Source organism: Pangasianodon hypophthalmus, chromosome 8 (assembly GCF_027358585.1).
Source record: "Pangasianodon hypophthalmus isolate fPanHyp1 chromosome 8, fPanHyp1.pri, whole genome shotgun sequence".
Lineage (NCBI taxonomy): Eukaryota > Metazoa > Chordata > Actinopteri > Siluriformes > Pangasiidae > Pangasianodon > Pangasianodon hypophthalmus.
The window spans coordinates 17,130,941-17,142,115 of record NC_069717.1 but is presented as its reverse complement, the minus strand read 5'-3'; positions in this window follow the sequence as shown (position 1 = coordinate 17,142,115).

Below are 11,175 nucleotides of genomic sequence, written 5' to 3'. Positions count from 1 at the left end.
TGTGTGCGTGGGTGTGTCTGTGAGTATGAGACAGAGTATGTGAAAGAGGTTCGATGGTGTGTGTGTGTGTGTGTGTGTGTATGAGAGAGAGAGAGAGAGAGTATGATAGTGTGTGTGAGAGAGTGAGAGAGATCAAGTGAGTTGAATTTTGTCTATAATGGCCTCTCATAAGTGGCTTTACATTATATCCAGTGACATTGCAGCAGCAAAAATTACCCAATTTGCTGGGTTATCAGGTTTCTATCAGAAAAAAAATAAATCAAAATGGTGTTATGTTGTGCAAAAGCTGAGTTAGCATAATGTGATGAAGGTCCAAAAAATGACCCAACCTGCTCAACCCAGCAACTGGGTTCCTAAATAACCCAGCATTTTTAGAGTTTATGTACCTTTGAATAATTATTGAAATAATAATATTAAATATGTGTTTCTTTAAAAATAGCAACTGTACCTATATTATTGTTATGATCATACAAATATAATTTGTCATCTGAGGTGAACCCTTTTCCCCAACACATTCCATTAAGCTCTTTTATTCTCTCCATAAGTCAAAGGGAGCAGGCAATGAATATAGCAGAGAGAAAGGCAATAATCATTTACAAGCCTGCATGACAATATTTTGCATAACATTTGCCTTCATTACTGATGACCTAATTGGAATTTAAATAAGAAGAACATTTTTCAATGAACCTGTCAATTATTTACTTGCATACTTACTTAACCTTTTATTGTCCCCTTGGGGGCAATTTGTTTTGCAGCAATGGAATACCACTTACAAAAACAAGCAAATACACAAATTATACATTAAACATATTGTTACAGCAATGCCACAGCAATGCCGAATTTTCAATGTTCTTCAAATTGTCGAGAAAAAGATTAGGCTTTCGATTACAAAGAATTTTCAGTAGATAATTTTTTACTCCATATGAGGTTAAATACATGTTCAAGGTTGAGAAGAGGGACATAGTTAGTTATGACTTAGCTAGTTTTCTTTGCTTGCTAGCATGAGTTAGTTTAGTGAGGCAAATCTGGGGATCTCATCTAAGCTTTTAAATCTTTTTTTTTCTTCAACAAAACAGTTTCTGTGAAGGCTACAGATTTATTCATTTATTGAAGCTGATCTTTATAAATTACCAATTTAACCAGAACCTTAATCTGATTTTACTAGAAAATTGTGTGGAAACCCGTTGCCTTAAATCATTTAAGTTATTCATTTAAGGTGAAGCTAAGCAGGTCAAGTTGTATTAAGATAGAACCTTAATTGGATGCAGTAGACAAATCAAGTTTACATTAGTAGTCTTTACTCAAAATCATTAGTTCACATAAATTATTTCTTTTCTGGAGTGTAATTTGTATAAAATAACTATAGTATAACTATAGTAGTTAGCACGTTTCCCTCGCACCTCCAGGGTAGGAGATCAATTCCCGCCTTCGCCCTGTGTGCGTGGAGTTTGCCTGTTCTCCCCTTGATTTCCTTGGGGTTTCCTCCCCAAGTCCAAAGACATGTGATGCATTGATTGCCATCTCTAAAGTGTCCATAGTGAGTGAATGGGAATGTGTGTGCGATTGTGCCTTATGATGGGTTGGCACCCCGTCCAGGGTGTCTCTATTGCCCCAAGTCTCCTGGGATAGGCTTCAGGCTCCCTGCAACCCTGTGGAGGATAAGCGGTACAGAAAATGGATGGATAGATGGAAGTTAAACATACAAAAAATATATAATAAATATAACATTATTTGTCACTGCTTAAAATCATTTGTTAATATAAGTAATGTCTTTTCTTGTAATTTAATTAATTATACTATTTTGATTTTGAGATTATTGTATTAAATACATTCTGTTTCAACAAAATTAGAAGGGAAGCAATTAAATACATTTCAGCGTTCCAATGTATTTTACTGTTGACAAAACATTGCAAGGTAACACTACAAATGTGTTACTGCCACTCAGGTATCAGGTCCCCGCAGTGGAACAATATCTTATTCTTTAATTGTATAAAACTATTTTTTTTTTAATCAAAGACAGGAACTATCGAATAATGGTGAAAATTCAAGAATATGCCATTATGGTCCTTTTACATACTCTTTGAGAAAGTAAGAGGTCACTTACAAAGCATGCCTTGTGGAAGTCGGTGTGGTTGTCACCAAGGACAATAGGAAGCCCTTCGAGCACCAGTGACCAAATATCAGTTGGCGCTTTAGTCTTTTGGGGAGTAAAATGACAACACAGGTTACATAGCTAGAATGACAAGAAATGAATGGTCTTTAAGAAATCTGAACCAACCAAGCACAATTCTGATTGTATTGCACAACCAATATAGTAGCACTTTCTGTGACATGTTGTCATTACATAAGCTGTGAAGAACAATGCAATGCAAGTGTATAATGGATATGGACCAACCCTGGTCTGTTGTGAAAGCTGTCAACGTTCACCAGCTTTCACTGCCCTCACCAGCTCTGCAGGGCCAATCAGGCTCATTTTGATGGTGAAATTGCCAGCCATTAGCTTTGATACTCAAGATATCAGAATCAGAAGAAAGTTACTACTCACACTACTCTGCAACAGCTACCTGTCATTGCCAGCACAAAGCTCCTCCTGTTGTACAATCCAAGGCATCAAGCCGTTCATGCCAAAATCGTGGTGAACACAGCGACATGAATAGCAAGGGGTTGATTATTGTGTTCAGTGTGGTCTGCCTGGGCTACATATTCTCAGATAAAACATAATAAAAACTATTTGCAAACAAACATAAAAATACATGTAGGCCTATCTGGCTCATAACTCATAATTAATTTTAATTACAGCATGCTGCTGTTGACCGCCTTAGAGGGAAATATTTTCACTGGACATTATGACCGGAGAGATTTAAATATGTCAGACTTGAACAGATTTTCCCAGTAAAAAAATGGTAATTACAAGATAATTCAAACTTCTCTACCATTGTGTCTGCAGTTTAGGTGATTGCCTTAGTATTGAGAAACTTAATGCAGGAAAAAAAAACTAGCACAAATTGAACTATACCGCTCAGCTGAGCCATCTGCAATGTAGTGCTGAAAAATACCCATGAATGTCCTTACTGGATTTGAAATGATTAGTCTTTAGTCTATTAATTAGCCTCAATGTTCGATCCCCAACCAACTATACATGACCAAAATCTGCCCACCATACATTCTCACATGGGCCTTGAAGAATAAATGGGCAATGGAATAAATTAAGAAAAGATGATAAAGGGATATCCAGGGACATCAAATAATGACATCAAATAATGACAGAAAGATAGATAAGCAAAAATATTAGCATTATATTTCTCTTGAACATACCTGATGCTCTGTGAAAAGAGCAGGCCAGCATTCCACCATCTTGCTTATGGCAGGTTCAGACTCCACCACCTCTTTTCTTCTCAATGCAAACATCATGTCCATCTTCTGTTTTGCAAGTCATCCATCTGGTGTTCTCTTCTGCATTTTATCAACCAAGTCTTTGCAGGCACCCTCGAGGCCTCCCTGATCAAATCCGTCCAGAAAGTTGGGTAAGTAGTTGAGTTCGCCTTTCTTTGCCTTCTTGATATTCTTGTTAGCAGGTTCTCCTTCTGCTGAATGCCCTCCCCATTTACCTGCATTTACCGCAACATCAAGGCATTCTGATCTTTTACATTTGGTTCTGTGATTAGCCATTTTTTATTTTAGACTATTTTTCCAACCACCACAGCGTCTGGTTGAGCTTTGCTTGCTTATCAGTGCTGCTGCAACACTTTCAAACTGAGCATTATTTGGGTATGCTGTGTAGCTATACATAAGGATCTTGTGTTTTAGATCTTTTGATACTTTTAGGTCTGTTCTGTCCCTAAGATACAACAGATCTGCTTGCCTAAGTCTATATTGTACATCAACAGGCAAAGGTGGGATATCAAATAGTTCTGGCCACTGTGTCTGTCGGTCCTGAGATGAGTGTGAGAGGATCTCTGTATCTGCTGATCTGTGAGAGTCACCTAAGTTTTCATCAGATGTTGAGACAGGCACCAGCTCAATTACAGGGATGACTTTGACTGTTGATTTTTCTGAAAGATCTGCAATATCTGTCTGATTGCATAGTTCGTAACTGAATTTAGGATCTTTGTTTTGTACTGCCATTTTAATGAAGTCCCAGTGATTCTTTAAGCTTGCTTATCAATTCTTCCACTGTAGCAGCCCTTGTAGTCAGAGTGACCTGTCTTATATCCACCTCTGTGAGAATGACCCTCAAGGTCATCTTCTGGTTTGCATTATCTTGGGGATAAAAATAAAAATTAGCTCAATAGAAATATGCATGTCCTCAAGAACAGTTGGTTACTGAGCCACTGTAAGTATTAACAGCAAAATTAAGTATGAGAGGAAAGTTACTATACATATATGTTTATCTGACAGGGGCAGTGCATAATCAAGAAACAGTTCCATCAGAAGCCATGTTGCTTGAATTGATTACATCAATCACACTTGTGTTTTTTTTAACACAGAATATAACGCCTGAGTGTCACTATTAAATTATCTCCAAATCTGTATGCTGGAAGAGGGAAAACATCATTAGGCTCTTTTAGTTGCACCTCGCACAGAGAGGGGTTAGTGTTGTCACAGAGTTCAAAAGATCTGAACTGCTCATGGTACCATGCAGTCATCGATTTGCAGACAAACAGGATCTCTGTCTCTGCCAAAATCTGTTTGATCTTCTTGAATTTAGGGAGGCCTGAGCATGAACCAACAGAGAGTATCATATCAGCACAATATCTAATTCCATCTACAAAGACTGATGATGCAACAAGAACTGTTGCAAGCTGAGGAACTCTCTGGCAGAAAAATTATTGGACATTCTCAAAGGAAGATGCGATTTATGCTGTAGTAAACTTGTCCATTTCTGAGGGCTTGAAAAATTAACTTGTGTCTAAATAGTAAGCCATCATTTTCTGATGCTTTACAGCCAGTGTAAGAGCTACATTATTGAAGTTGTGAGCATTACGAATGACCTGCTTGAAAAATTTGTGCTTTCCCTCGAAGCGCATTGTCTGAAAGTGGACTGAATGCCTTAATCATCTCAGGATAATGCTCAATGAAGTGGTGTTTTGGACGTAATCTGATGTAGTGTGCAACAGTTCTTAGAAATCAGGTCTGCATTCCAGAGTGATAACTTGACAGGAAAAATGCCTTCCAAAAGGTGGAAGGTGGTAACCATGAACAAGGTGAAAGTGCTCCAAACTGTCAGTCTGGACATCCTCCTTTCACACCATACTATTTAGCCACAGTGGGATCCTGACATACCTTCTGCATCTGCCGGTTGTGAGTGTCTTTAATTCGGGGTTCAAAGATGCTTGAACATTCCTCTTTGTCTTGGATCTCATTGCTATGCAGAACCTGCAGAACCTGTCCACTGCAAAGATCTTGAAGGATCCTGCCAGTGAATAAGCAGCCAAGTTGTCAGCAGCCACATATAACACTGTGTCTTTGATATATGCTCCCAACTTCTCAACATATATACTGTGTTATTCCAAATAAACCAGATCTTGGATGAGAGAATGGAGAATTTTAGCATAGCCATATTCTTTTACATCAGAGGCTTTAAAAGAGCAAGCTGAATAGAGCGAAGCGTGGACCTATATTTTGATGGCACATTAGCTATCACCCAATACACCACACTCATTCTGTTTCTTTTTAGATGGTCCTAAAAGATTGGACACTTCAAATTCATCTGTGTAAAGTCCAGCAGCAACTTTGAACTCCTCCCCTTTAAGGTCATTTTCTCTACATTATGAACCATCTCTGTATGTACTGTACTCATGTGGCACATACTTTTGTACTGCAAGAGCTTTGTCTAAAATGTCTGCCCCATTCAACATTTTCTGTAGCATTGCATTTAGACGAAGATATACAGCACAAGATTTTTTTTTTCTCTATCAGTAATATACTCCACTGGCATAACCACTGTAAAGTTTTTGCTCATATATGCTGCTCTCTTTTTAGTGGTTGATAAGGAGCCATCCTTGCCACAAAATCTCATTATGACTTTGCTCTCTGAGGCAGCCCTGACTAACTGTCTCACAGCTGAATCATCTACATCTGTGTGTTGTTTCAGAATGTCCTTGGCTGAATTATACATCAGTGGCTGGGACAGTTCACATATCTCTAAAAGCTGTTGTATGACTTCTTGTACAGAACTTTCTGGAATATGAAGGATGGTTTGCATCTTTAAAAAGAAAGAGCTGTAAGGTTGTGCTCCAACTGTATCACTACACCATGAAGCTTTTCATTGCTGGAATCCTCACTGTCCTCTAAATCAGGGATGTTATTTGGAGGCATACGTTCTTCTTGGGCCATTTCGTTAGTTACACTACCAGAAACTATTTCTGGCTCGAACATCCTCCAATTGTTTGTTCTGTGCTCTTTACTTATATGTGCATTAAATGTGGAGTAGACATTAGTGAAAGTTACATCCTTTATATGGACACTGGACTCTGTGACTAACTTTTAAATGTGTACTGCGCAGGTGAGTGAAAAAAACTGCTTCTGTGCAGGGTGCACAAAAATCACATAACTGACAGTGAAAGGTTACTTGGGCAGTTTCTCACAGTTGTGTATCCTGGGCTTTCTGGTCAATCCTTGATAAGTGGATCTTAAGTGCATTAATGGAGTTAAATGTGCACAAATGTTTTAACCTGTAATATTTTAATAGGTAACCCCTTTTGTCACATATAAACTCACAATACTTCCACTTCAATCCAGACAATCCAGAGCCAAGGCCAGGGAGCAGACAAGCAGGCTAATCTGACCATCTGTTAGCTGCACTGAGTCACTTAGGTTCACTATATTGAGACTGTGTCTGTTCCCTGAGCTAAACAAAAATGTAGAAAAACTCAGAAGGTTTGTTGTCGTAACCTAATTAACATAAAATTAAATCATACTGAATGCCCTGAAGCTAGGACTGTTAAATATTGGATCTCTTACACCTAAAGCGCATATTGTTAGTGAAACTAGGAGTTTAATGTACTGTTTAACATAAACGTGGATTAAACCAAATAAGTATGTAGCATTAAATGAAGCTAGTCTTCCCAGATGCAGTTATATACATCAGCCTTGTCTAACTGGCAGAGGAGGTGTCGCAGTTATTTATAATGATTAAAATTAGACCAAACTAATTTCACTAATTTCCTCATCAAAATCATCAACTTGTATACTAGATTCCTTACCTACATGTTTCTTCAAACAGATAATTCCAGAAGCAATCGAACCTCTTCTAAAAATAATCAATACTTCCCTTAGCTTTGGCTATGTACCTAAATCTTTTAAACTAGCAGTTATCAAATCCCTGATTAAAAAAACCTGACCTCGACCCCTGTGAGTTGTCCAGCTATGTCCAACTACAACTAAAGCTTGTAGCACAGCAGTTATGCTATAGGAATAACATTCATGAAATCTTTCAATCAGGATTTAAGCCTCAACATAACTTAGAGACAGCGCTGGTTAAAGTGGTACTAACTGATCAGGGTTGTGTTTCCTTGTTTGTGTTGCTTGATCTTAGTGCAGTTTTCAATACCACTGATCATGCTATTCTCCTTGATAGACTAGAAAATGTTGGCATTAAGGGAACGGCCCTCTCCTGGCTCAGGTCTTATTTGACTGATTGTTATCATTTTGTATATGTAAATGGTGACATCTCTACTCAGTTACGTAAAGTTTGGTGTTCCACAAGGTTCTGTCTTAGGCCCACTGCTTTTTCCTTTATATATGCTATCTTTGGGTAAAATTATTCATAAACATGGTATTACCTTCCACTGTTATGCTGATGACACACAGTTGTATGTTTCAGCCAGATGAGAGACACCAGCTTAATAAAGTTGAGGAATGTGTAAAGGACAGTAAACACTGGATGCTTATTAACTTCCTTCTACTTAATTCCAAAAAGAGAGAAGTACTTGTACTTGGACCACATGCAGCAAGAAGTAAGCTTTCTGATTGTATAGTATCTCTGGATGGCATTTCAGTTTTATCATGTGATGCAGTAAAAGACCTTGGTGTGATTATTAACTCCAGTCTTTCATTTGTAGATAATATTACTAGGATAGCCTTCTTTCATCTCAGAAATATCGCTAATGTAAGAAATATAATGTCACTACGTGATGCAGAAAACTAGTTCTCTAGTTTGGATTATTGTAATGCCTTACTGTCTGGATGTTCCAGTAGGTGCATAAACAAGTTCCAGTTTAACTACTAGAACCAGAAGATCCACCACAACACCCCTATCTTATCCACCCTGCATTGGTTCCCAATCAAATTTCGCATTGATTATAAAATACTACTATCGACCTATAAATCACGGAATGGTCTCGTGCCACAGTACCTGAGCAAACTTTTGGTCTTTTATGATCCTACTCTGATCAAAAGGTGCAGGCTACTTGTTGGTACCTCGAATAGTGAAGGCTACAGCAGGGTGCAGAGCTTTCTCCTGCAAAGCCCCACAGTTAAGGAACAGCCTTCCAATTAGTGTTCGGAACTCAGACACAGTCTCAGTGTTTAAGTCTAGGCTGAAAACATATTTATTTAGTCAAGCCTATTGTGAATAGTTTTTTCTTAGGTAAAGGAGCAGATCTTGAGGGTTCACGGACATGTGTTATGGTGTTATGGTGAACTGGGATGTTAGAATGCTTTTTTGTGATGGGAATATGTACCAATGCACCATTTATAAGTCCATTTGATACATCCATGTTTTTCAGCAGCATGATCCATGCATTGATACCTATGTAAAGTTTTTCTGATAAACGTGTTGTAAACTTTTGCATGATGTCCATAAGTTTTTTTTGTGGCCATCCTGTTTTAGCAAACTCTCTCAAAGTCTCGGGCATGAAGCATAATAGGATTTGAGCATATTTTTTCCAGCATATCACTGTTGAACTTCATCAATGGTAGCATAGGAATGTAAAGTTGTAGTATCTTGGCCATCACCTGTTTCACATTTTCTAAGCATAGTGATATCCTCTAGCATTCGCTCATTCCTTTTACATGTTCTTCATCAGTTTAGTAATTATGCAAAACCCTTGTTTTTTGTCTCATAACATGAGTGAGTTCAGCTAAAGCAAAATGATTCTGCCATAGACTCAGGTTTCAGGTTTCTGTAGATTCAGGAGGTACAGATGTTTTCCTTTAACTGGACTGAACTGAGAAAAATCTTCAACTGCAATGAAGATTTCCAAAAGCAGTATAATACCCTGTTTGCTTGGTCTGTCTCAATGTGCCATGAACATCTGTGAGCAATTTGTGATCAATAATTAGTTATAATTATTAGTTAGTAATCAATAATTACTATTTACAATTTTCAGTCTAGCTCTTAATGAAGTAATTTTTTTTATTGGTTGGTAAGGCATTCCGCAGTCTGTTCCAATGGAGAAACAGATATGTATTGATACATTGATGTTATACACACTCATGACAGTTGGAGCAGTTAATAACACATGCATCTCATTAGGATTATCTGACAAATGTGATAGAATATGACATGGTTCATAATATACCGCTCTAATCAACATAGACATTCCCATACCACCAGGACCAGATAGGAATTCATGAAATGCCTCTGGATTTTCACATTGTACCTTTCTGCAAACACCACTGTCAGATTTTGTAGATTTCAGTTTGGTTTTCATTCTGTGAGTGAAGCAAAGACTTTTTGATCTTCCTGCATTTTTTCTTTCCTTCAAGATTGCTTCCTGCATTTTTATATTGGAAAAACTGTGCTCAAGTGCAGTAGAAGTTGGTCTTGGTAGTAAATCGGCATGTTCAGTGTCTATCTTTTTTGTGATTTGCTGGACATGACTCTAACCGTTCAGGTTCAGTCTCTTTACAGAGTTGTGTCCACGCATCCTCCATGGGACCATGCAACTATAGATCTTGTTCAGCTTTCACTCTGACTTTCACTGAGCAAAGCTCTTCACCAGTAAATTTCACAAAGCCAGTCTGGTAAAATTCCTGATTAGTGTTAAAATTGCTATGTAAAAGCTAGGCAAAAATAGATGCAAAATGCTTTGGTAATATATCTTGGGATTTTTTTTGTAGGTGAGAGTCAAGCATATTGAACCACTGCATCATCAGTTATGACCTTATTTTCACAAATCCAAATACATTTGTCCAATCTGATGCAGTCAGAGGACAAGCTCTCAGCATTTGATACTATTTTATACTGAGATGCAAAGTTGCAAGACATATTTCAGCAAAGTGTTGTGTTTTTGGTCAGCCTTTATATCTGTCAGTAATGCTGTTCATCCAAATGTTCTGAAATTTCTCATTACTGTATGTAGCTCTGTTGTGGATCACAGTATATGGTAGACTCATTCTGACTGCATCTTTTCCAGTTGGGATAAATTGTACCTTGTGAGATGATTCCTTTACCTTCATGTTAGTGAGATGGCAGACACTTTACTGAACTTCATGATCAAGAAAACAGTGCCTACTTTCTGTAAAACTTGCTTAGCAAGATTACTTTGCTCTTGAATTCTTCTTTCTGAGTCTGTGACAATAGCAGTCCCATCTCTCTTTCTGCTTTGTAAATATAGCTGATAATGTACATAATGCAAGCATGTGCATCAGCCAAAACTGAATGTCCATGTTTGCATTCCAACAGCATAAAAGGATTCTGTTATATTGATGTTCCGTTATATTGATTTATTGATTGATTTGGATTTCTTTTCAGAACTATGCTGGTTTTCCTTGTCATTCTTAAATAAGCAGCTTCAAATATTTCCTGATTAATACCAAATGAAGCAAATAATTCAATTCAATTCAATTCAATTTTATTTGTATAGCGCTTTTAACAATGGACATTGTCACAAAGCAGCTTTACAGAAATAAATGGATTCACAAAAATATATTGTAAATATTTGAATTTATCACTGTGAATTTATCCCTAATGAGCAAGCCAGTGGCGACGGTGGCAAGGAAAAACTCCCTGAGATGATATGAGGAAGAAACCTTGAGAAGAACCAGGCTCAAAAGGGAACCCATCCTCATCTGGGTGCAACGGATAGTGCGATTATAAATAAATCCCTTCTATTATTGTGTAGTATAAGGACAAATAGTGCAATTGTGCAAATTCATCACAGTTTTCGCAAGAAGTCCGGTTGGTTAAAATCTATCCACTGTCCACTGATGGAGTCCTGAGTACGAAGC